Below are 10821 nucleotides of genomic sequence, written 5' to 3'. Positions count from 1 at the left end.
AAACACCTCTGAAGTTTTTTATCGCTAACGCGTTTGCGGCGTCTATTAAATCAAAATTAGACATAGGAGTCATAGACTCAGGAGTCATTGACTCCCGAGTTAATAAACGGTTCCCGGTAGTCTTAGACCCTTTCCCGAGTACCATGAATACGGGGTTCCCGGTAGTCTTAGACCCTTTCCGGCCACGGGTCGTTTTTTTTTGTAGCCTTTCCCGGTTGCCTTCTTCAATGCCATCCCCGCCGCGGTACCAACGGCTCCTAACGCCGCCGCCTTAGCCACTGCTGGTGCGGCCGCGACAATCAATGCCGGAATCGCAGCTAACAGCGGAAATATTCCACCGGTCTTTTCCATGTTTTTAATTGCTGCGGCGGAAAAATCTATTTGAACACCCTTTTTATTCTTCATCGCATCATTGAAATGTTTTATTTGACGCGCCGTCAACGATATCTTATGATTACCACCCGCCATCTGTGACGGCTTCAGCGTTATTGTGGTTCCGCATTGTTTAGCCGACTTTGATCGTAATTTCTTGACTTGACCATCAGTCAACTCTACATTGACGACACTATACGACATTTTATTGTAAACGCGTTTTGTGCTTTCAATTACATGTTTTCCACTGGCGCATCAACGATTCTCATTCGTCCACCAACACCTTCTAGCAGCATTGATTTATCGCTGAGAATGACAGCGACCGCTCTATAATCGGCGCCACCCGGGGCTATACGAGCTCGGAAGTGTATATCAACGACGGATTGTCTCGTTAAATCAAGATGTTCCAACGAAAAGTAATAAATCGGATACAGGTTTTTAAAATCAAGTTGTGATATTTGCAAACCAGTGTCGACGTTTTGATCACGACCCATATACGACAGCAATCGATGGTACACACGTGCGATATGGTTGTCGCCGTAATTAAGCTGTATATCCTCGGATGGTTCCTGTTGTCCGTTTATTCTCAGCGAAACCTCCATGACTCCTAATCGATCAAATATCATATGGCTGCGTTCTTGATTACCCAATCGTTCCCTATTCTGTAGCGCTATGAATATATGACGCGGGGCTGAAACACCCTGTTTTGATGCTAGGTGCCATGTAAACGTATCGGCGACGTTATCCTCTTTAGCATCAGTTGTTACCGCTAGCCAACTCAACAGCGATTTCCCTCCCTGTTCCATAAATGCTAACAATCGTGCTTCCGTGGTAACTGATGGAGTCAGCACCGGCATCCACAATGCCATTTTAGTTAAAATGACTTTACCGGCAGCGACGCCAGCAGCATGCCATATTGCATTGTTATCATCACCCCTTCGCGTCAGCGCGATTGTATGCTTAGCCCCATAGACAACTTTTCTAACATTTCTGCAGAATCCAAATATGTGATGGAGTGGAATCGCGCATGAAAACTTTCGGCGTGGTCCTTGCAACATTCCTACTCGTGTTGCGAATCCCATATTGTAATTATCGTTAAGACTTTTTGTAACAGTGAAATCAACGTCCGGTTTTGCTCTGCGGTCTGGATTGGCTGCTTCAGCCTGGTCAGCTGCGATATCTTTTTTCTCCATCACGTTAATGTACTGAATATGATCAGCGTTATCGGTGGAGTCCTTTGCGAACATTATAGATGGGCCCGCCGATCTTGTATAATCATCCGAGTATCTAGCTAGCCCAATTATCGTCGTTGCAACATCAACCTCGCGTTCTATTGATTCAATTTCTCGCCCGTCAATAAGATATCTGGCACTCTCAAATAACGCCATGATACCGTTATTGACAAAACCAACTCGAACACGATGGTCATCTGCGTATGGCGCATTATCGGCAGCATTTGTCACGAGTTCTCCCTCGATTTCGATAAACGCTTCACACGGCAGAAAATATTTACTGGTATCTTGGACTTGAAGTTCAATTCGCGATCGTAGGTCAGGTTGCGCTGCATAATAAGAATAATACTGATAATCACGGACAGAATCATCCCTGCGCACTGGGGCATCCATATCAAACGCGGGATCAGCGGTACGCGCAAACATTCTATTATTTATCATGTTGATGTTTTCAATTGCGATTTTTTCGTCGTAAATTCTTTGAATTTAAACCACTCCCCGCTATCGCGTTCATGAGCGCGTTGGTTGCCGCATCGGCGGATGGCGAAGTCGTCGCCAACGACTCTAATTTTTCTTCCACGGCGTTATTTATTACTTTACTGACATTTGCAGGCATCACTGTCGTTGATGCATTACCGGTGGTTTCTGTTTTTTTCTCCTGGATTTCACCAATGACATTAGTTTGTCTCGTGCGGCAGAAAACGCCCTTCCGGCAACATCTCCAATGGCACTAATACCCTTATCACGAATAACATCAATAGCCTTCATTCCTAATTGTTTGGCTAACGGCGCTACTTTTGGAGCCATTCTTGTAAATAACCCCGCAATGGTGCTACCGAGACCATCTCCATAGTACGCGCGGTAAACAGGCAATCGCGAGTTTACCACGTAGACGAGTACTGGTTTATCGTGGTTGTAGTGTATGATCATCCTTATTAAAAATACCAGTTTTCCAATTAGTGATTGACCCCCTTCCCACCGCCGTGTGGAAAACCGGAATAAATTTTATCAAAATTTCCTTGGGTTTTTTCCCTCGATAAAAATCCGGTTTTTTTCTGGTTTTTTCTTGATTTCTAGTCATTTTTGGTCGTTTTTTGTTGCCTACAGTCGTTTTTTTTCGATTTTTCAGCAAAAACATCGATTTTCTCTAAATGATTTCCTTGGGTTTTTACCCTCAAAAAATGGCAAAAAACAGTCAAAAAATGGCCAAAAACAGTCAAAAAACGGTCAAAAACAGTCAAAAAATTAACAAAAACGATAATTTTATAATTTTATAATTTTTTTAATCATCCACGAGCTCGTCTATGAGCGTTCGATATGCATTAATGTCCATAATACCGCCTGCAAATAAACGCTTGCAAATATCAGCGGCCTCATTGATTATTTCCGTAGAGTTATTTCCGGCTCGTTTTCCTCCGATTAGTACTTCCAGCCGTGATATATCACTGAGAACACTATTAGGGCAGGTAACGCCGTAGGATTCTTTACCAACAGAGTATCCTTTTCCTTTTTCTGGTGTTATACTCTTAACTTCCTTGTGGAATGCGTCGTAATCGGATTTACTACGATGTGGTAATGCTTCTTTATGTTTACTTGCTAAATACACTATTCTTGCCCAGTCCTTTAACGACTTTATATTTTTCTCGTAACCGCTATTGATATGCTTCTTATCTCGTATGCTCTTAGCAAAATTGTTGGCAGCAAAATTAATTAATTCTTCCCTGTTGCTGAAGCCTCTAATTTGATCTATTGTGCTCTTCTTGAGTACAATACGGGGTATATTCCCCTCTTTTTCTTCCGGTATTTCTTCTTCCGGTATTTCTTCGGGTATTTCTTCTTCTGGTTCTTTCGCAGTAGCACCTAGTTCTTCCTCGTCGGCCATTGTAACATAAGGTTCTTGTGGTTCGGTTATAGCGAGTGGTGGTGGCCTCCGTGTTGTAGCAGCCGCTATTTTCGCAGGGAGTGTTTCTAAAGACTTTTTTGTTTGTTTTGTCTCTGCCGCTATCTTTTCAAGCGCATCGAGGACGGGCACAGTTGCCGCCGTAACATCTTTGGTCGCTTTAGTTACCGGGGCAAAGAGTTGTTCGCTTCCAACAGCAAAATCAGTTTGCATTTGCTGCCGCGTTTGAAGTTGTTCTCGGACCCTGTCTCGTAACGGTATGAACTTTTTAAGCGCCGCTAGCCGCTCTCTGGCTAGCCGAGTAGTAAGTGATTCGCCTACCATTATTGCAATTGCGAAGCAATTTCTAATTTCTCGCCGAGTGTGCCATCGGAGGCTCCGTCTATAATCCTTCTAATGTTTTTGATCTTACTAGAAATCTCCCGGCGTCGTTCATAAACACGTCCGAGTTTTTTTCGTATTATTTCAACGGCAGTGAATAGTCCAATGAATGCATTTGCGTCATTGTGGTACAGGTTCTCATTAATCGTATGTTGTAATCGTTTTATAAAAAAGTACTCGCGGGCCAGGGTAAAACGCCCCCGTTTCGATTGCTCGTTAATAATCTCATAATCGGATAATATTTTTTCACTGTCGAGACCATCAGATAATTCAATTCCTTGATTTTTTAATTTTGAAATCTCGGCTAATATATTATTGATGTCTTCGATATTCATTATTCTTATAAAACATCTTGTTTTTAAATAAAAAAAAAATGAAACCCTGTGTATCAATTCCGAAGGTGTTTAACATTCGATGAAACATAAAACAGAATATTACAGTTGTTTGTAAAGACAACTTATTAATTGTAATAGACTGCAGCGTTCACACTGTCGGCAACTTTGTCACTCGGTGATATACCATCACAAATTATTCCCTTTGATGTTACATATGAAAATCGAATTCTTCGCCCGGTCTTTTTTGAGATCGCTGAATTTTGTATTCCTTCTGCAACAAATTGTACCGAGGCTCTACAAATGTCAAAGTATTTACCAGCCGCATTCATAGAGTGAAATATTTTTTCTTCGTGCGTTATTGTATCAAACGATTTGACGCTCTTTGCTTTTTTTGCGTGCTTCCCTGTTTTACCTTTTTTGTTATTCTGACTCCGCGAGACAGCTTGCAGGTTTGAAAGAGAATTATCAGTCTTATTACTATTAATATGATCAATCACAAGTCCATTCTCGATTGGCCCTTTAAACGTTTCATATACCACCCTGTGACAGAGATACTTCTTCTTTCCGGCACTAAACATCAGATACCCCTGATTACTTACGGTACCAACCGGCTTCTTCAGTCTACGATTTCTAACAATGCCGTCGCGAGATGCCTCGTAATTGACGAGCACAGGATGCGGCTGAAATTCTTGGTCCATTTATATAATAATACTATTTGTCTAATTTATTATTTGGTTTAATTATAAATCTTTCAACATAGTCTTGGGGGGTTTTGATGACGAAGTCAGCGGTGGGGTCAATGACGGCGTTTTTAATTCGTTTATCATAATAGCGTTTTAACTCTCTGTATCGCTTTCCGCCACAATTAATACACAACTGCGATTTTCCTCTTACACCGACGTGGCAAACCAAGCACGGTAGGGGGCCAAGAGAGCCATTACGAACGCTTTGTAAATGATACCCGCAGAATTCACCTCTACATGATTTATTGCACGGGGTTATCGACCCAATCATTAACCATTTGCAGTGATTCATTATACTATATTCTTTCATTTAAATACTTGTTTTAATTATATGGATGAGTTCGAGAGATTAGCAGCAATTAAGCCCCGGAAAAATATTAAGTTCAATCTCGATAGAGTCCTCAAGGACACACCAAAAGCGTTAATAAACGATAGAACCCTGTTAAATAAAATACGCGATTGTATCAATGAATTCAAGCGTGATGGTGCATCTCATAGTTGGTCAACATTTCGAATTGATGGCGTTGTTGATGCTACCATGAACGACAACCGCGCAGCAACGATAATATCACAACTTGACGGTAAAAGGTATTTCTTCAGAGTAAAATTCATTGTCCGGGTGGAATCAGGTAATTGGATCATACGTGATAAATTTGAACCAGTTCTCAGCGATAAGAAAACAGTCATTGTTAGCCGCGACTCCAAGCCGGGGTTGTTAACCGGAATTGATAGACCATACTATGAACGAGCGTATCCTGAAACAGCAGTTGTTTATGGAATATACCCGTTAAATAAGAAACCTGATATCGGAAAACTGAAACCGATGAAACAGTCAACTGGGATAAATTGTGTAGCAGAACGAGTAATAGAGCATTTTACAAATGCATGTCGAGGAAACAAATTGACTGATTTACGACGTAGCAAAATCAACCAGTGGGAACTAACCGTAAAAGAGCGTGGAGCGACCATCAGCGACATAGCGAGATTAGAAACATCGCTGAGATTTCCAATAACCGTTACAACGATAACCGGTGAAGTATTATACGAATCGAAGTATAAATCGAAGGGAGCCCCAATCAAAATTATTGATCATAACGAACACGCATGGACGCCCGCGATCACAATATTTCCACGGGATAGAACAGTAAAGTATATACCCGAAGAATTCCTGGGAGAACAATTCTCCAAGGACGGTTTTCTCGCGGAGAGGAAACTATTTGATGCTATTGCTTGCTTGTGTAAAAACGACCCTGTATCAGTGTGGTTACTTCGCAGCGCTGAAAACGATGCGGATACCTTTGATCAGTTTGTAAGACCAAACGGCGAATTATATCGCACTGAAGCATTTCACAACAGGATGAAAAAAACCGCCATAGAATTTGAGGAGCATGATGAACAACTGCTAACAAATTGTTTTACGATTCCATCGGTTGTAGCTCATGTTGCAGCAAGGAAAAATGCGTGGAGACCAACGCGCAAGGAATTTTTACCAGATGTACAATCCAGTTGTTTGGAATACTATCACGGTGGACTATGGAACACTGAATACAACCGCGACGCTATGATTTCGGTTGATATGGTTGCCTGTTATCCAGCGAGTTTTCTCGGGTATGGATCCGCCGCTGAGTACTTTAGACGATTTGGACACCCCAGTCATGAAATGACTCGTGTTGCTATTAATGGACCACTGCCTGATTTTGATTTAACCGGATTCGCTTGCATAGTATCATTTGAGTTCGCGGCAGGACTTCATCGCTGTTGCTATATTTGGATCGGTAGACACATGGCTGAAAAGAAGTGGTTGCCAATAGCGCTGCTACGGTATATGATTGATTGTAGCATGCTAGTTTCGTTGATTGTCAGTGACGCGATTATATCATACCGGGCGCAGACTGAAGTCTGGTTACCAGAACCGGAGCGTCTAGACAGCATAATTGACGAGTCCAGAAAACACATCGATGCCGACGAGGAATATATCGTCGAATGGTCCAGGAGGATATTCAACCAACGAAACCGCGAGGCAAAAGATCTCGGTAGAAGAATAATTGGTAAGTTCACACAAGGTGGAAAAAACTGCGATTACAAACGATATTGCTCACGGCTGATTATAGATGACGCAGAATATGATTTCGTAATCAAGGACGCAGTGGCGAAAAATAGATACGTGAACTGCAAAACAGCTTTCTTGTCCAATGGAACAAAGTTGGGTACAGTTGTTTCCTACAGCGATGGAGACAGCCCCGCGTATCCACATTTGAGGGCGTCTATGCTGGGTTATGCCGCTATCAATTTATTCTCGATGATAAATAGATTCCCCGATACCGCGGTTAGAGTAGCCGTTGATTCATTTTATATTGACGTAAAGTATAAGAAAAACGTAACCGAGTTTACTAGTCCGGACGAGAGTTGGGGTACATGGAGAATTAAAAATGAAATACGACGCGATTATTCCCCGTCAGCAGATGTCATCGTTGAGAACAATTACCTACGCGGTAATAATTTATCAGAATGGTCTAATGCACCATCGTGTTCTGATCCAATTTGTAGACACAAGACGGTTTATTTAAGCGGCTGTGGCGGGTCAGGAAAGACGACTCGGGCAATTGAATTATTTCGAACGCGGGCAAGTATAATCGTGCTTACACCGACTCATAGACTAGCGCGAGAGATAAAACAACGAAATGTTGACGCCGTTACTTATCACAGCTTCTTTCGATACAGCGGCGGTGAGTGGACTCCTGATCGAATGGGTGAAAAATTTATTCCTGAGGTTATCATCTGGGACGAAATATGTACTGTTTCGTTAGATACTTTACAAATGTTTCTTGAGTGGTTGCTGCGCGCGAATACAGCGGTAATCATGTGTGGGGACCATGGCCAACCACCACCATTTGTCGGCGAGGGTCCACATGAGTGGTTGAGCGGGTTCGTAGACTATTATGAAGAAACCGATACTGATTACCGAGCACTTGATGAACAACTGCGCGAGGTTAAAAAACTAATCAGATTACAGCCGGATAGAATTCAATGTGAAATAATTCGCGAGGTGATTCCGGAAACGCCGTTGAATGAATTCTGGGAAACATGGAGACCAAACGATTTGATTGTAGCGAGTAGAAAGATAGTCAGAGACACACTTCAGCGGCAGTTGTTTACGTTGCATAAGGAAAAGTTTCCAACGCGTCCAGTGCCGTTATGTTATAGACCCGCGGACACACGGCGGCAGAACATTGAAGTTGAGATTCCAGCCCCGACAGCGTCGGGGACAAAAAAACAAATTCTCGTGCTGAATGATATCGTGCTCGTTGATATCAGCGTCGTCGAGGACGCGCTACGTGCTGATAAATCCCCGTGGACGCTAGGATACGCAACAACAATACATTCCTCGCAGGGACTAACCATCACGGACACAATTGTTTGGATAGTTGATAATCGCATCGAATGGTCGAATCTAGTCTATCTTGCAGTGTCCAGAGTACGAAGGATAAATCAGCTTCGAAGAATTGTTATTGACGGAGCCGGTGACGGAGTCACTGACGAAGCCGGCGACAAAGTCACCATCGATGCAAGCGTCATTGATAGAAAACTCTCGGGTTACCGCCAACAGGATAAAAAAAAACAGCGGCGTTTTGATATTGATGCCGAATTAATAATCTCGCTACGACAACAACAGAATAATCACTGCGCGAGTTGCAATTGTATAATGAGTTGGCGTTATTCGGATAAAGACACTCGCCAATTTACCGTGGATAGGATCGATAACAGTCTCGGTCATGTCAAAAACAATGTGAGGTTGACCTGTCTTGAGTGTAATAGACGCAACGGCGCTAGTTAAGACCACGCGGGGGTAATTGAGTATCGTTAGGTATCACTTGTAGTTGCTCGCGTGTAAATCCGCGCTGAGGAGCAGTTGAATCCAGTCTATAGATCGGTGGTCTACCAGTTGATCGTGTTATCGTTGATATGTTATGTGTGGTAACACTCCAAATAGGATCGGTAGCCCTTTTTTTACCGCCTTCAAGCTCTCCTGGTTCATATAGATATCTAACAGTGACATTGCCAAGAATCGACTTGGAAACGCTATTTATTTTTGATTTTCCGGGTATATACTCGTATTTAATCGCGTCGCTGGGCTTCATGTTGATTACTCGGGTAATCTCGTTATTTAACGCTGCAATTACACCTGGCAACCTTTTAACCCATTCACGAGATCGTTTTTCTTGGATGAATTCCTTCGCGTATTGATATCCAAATAACCGTTCAGCGAGAGTCCGATTGAATCGTTCAACAATTGCCTGATCACGATGTAGCGCAGTATGACCTCGTCGTATCGCGACGCTATGATGTTTCAGCGTTGATAAAACAGCGCCGCGAAATTCACTACCAGGATCAACTTGTAATAGATTTGGCCAGCGCAGAGGACCTCTTCGATAAATCCGCTCAAACGCATCGGCTACTTCAGTTGCTGACTTTGTTTTCAACGGTTCCGCCTGTTTGTATCGACTCGCAACATCAACTACGGTTAGCGCGTATTTGTAACCGTTGTCATGCGGCAGAAATAGTATATCAGCCTGATGAACTTCATTAGGTACGCTGACATCAAAGCGCGAGAAGTTGATTTGTTTTGGCGGTGGTAGATAGATTTGCCATATAGCCTGTTTGGATAACCAATTAGCCGCAGTGGTCTTTGTTACCTTTGCAGCGCTTGCAAGCTTACCAATTGCGGCCTTCCCCTTCCAGTATCCTCTCGGAGAATAATAGATGGAATCCATCGTTTTTCTTGGATGATTGTTATTAATTACCAGCGCCAATCATTAATTTACCTTTCATAGCCGATTTTACCAACCATGAGGCCAATTTTTCTTTGACGGATTTATCAGGAATAGCATTTAGCGCGTGAATTAATTTTACATCCGCGATATGACGCTGTTGCAGATCGCTACTTTTGTAAGCAACATCATGAGCATGACACGCCTTATCGATAGCGTTTATTGGATACTCACCGGGTTTGGGCTGATTTTGATCATCGAGTCTAATATCTAATCGTGTTCCGGGGCCACAGTAGTTATATCCTGGGAGGTGTTTTTCTCCTGGATACTTTGCCCACGGTGTTCCGGGGAGTTTTGCCAATTTGGCTGCGATGTCACCTCCTCGCTTTTTTTTAAAACATCTCCGGGTCTAATAGAAATAAATCTAAATTTCTTTGTACCGCATTGTACACACTTGCCAGTAAGCGCCGATCTGTTATTTCTTGTCGTAACGGTTGTCATATCATTTGTGCCAGTACGCACTCTACACTTCACACAATATAGATCCATAATTTATGTATAGAGATATGAATATAATTGATTTTTCGGCGACTAAAACAAGAGAACCAGTTAAGCATGTTGCAGCGTTACCAAACTCAATCCGGATGATTATCATCGGACCATCTGGATCCGGCAAGACGCAATTGTTACTCAATTTAATAATGAGATGGATGAAGTGGGATAAGTTGTATTTGGTTGCTCCTAGCGTAGATGATCAACGATGCTACGAGGTGTTGAAAGATTTTAACGAGAATGCATCAGCGATCGCTAAAAAAAATGTTATTGAGTTTATTACGGATATCAATGATGCACCGGGTATTGATGATATTGATGGCGACGTTAACAATCTAGTCGTGTACGATGATGTTATGTTAGACAATCAAAAGAACCCAGCTAGGATATTTTCCAGAGGCAGGCATAAAAACACTGACGTGATATATGTCACTCAACGATACACTCAGATTCCAAAAGTAATCAGAGATAACTGCAATATTCTTGCTGTATTCAACGGCGTTGATACACACACGCTACGAAATATTTGGCAGACAT

Source organism: Sinohyriopsis cumingii, chromosome 17 (genome assembly GCF_028554795.1).
Source record: "Sinohyriopsis cumingii isolate HCF-2022 chromosome 17, ASM2855479v2, whole genome shotgun sequence".
Classification (NCBI taxonomy): Eukaryota; Metazoa; Mollusca; class Bivalvia; order Unionida; family Unionidae; genus Sinohyriopsis; species Sinohyriopsis cumingii.
The sequence above is the reverse complement of the archived record's forward strand: the minus strand, read 5'-3'. Positions refer to the sequence as shown.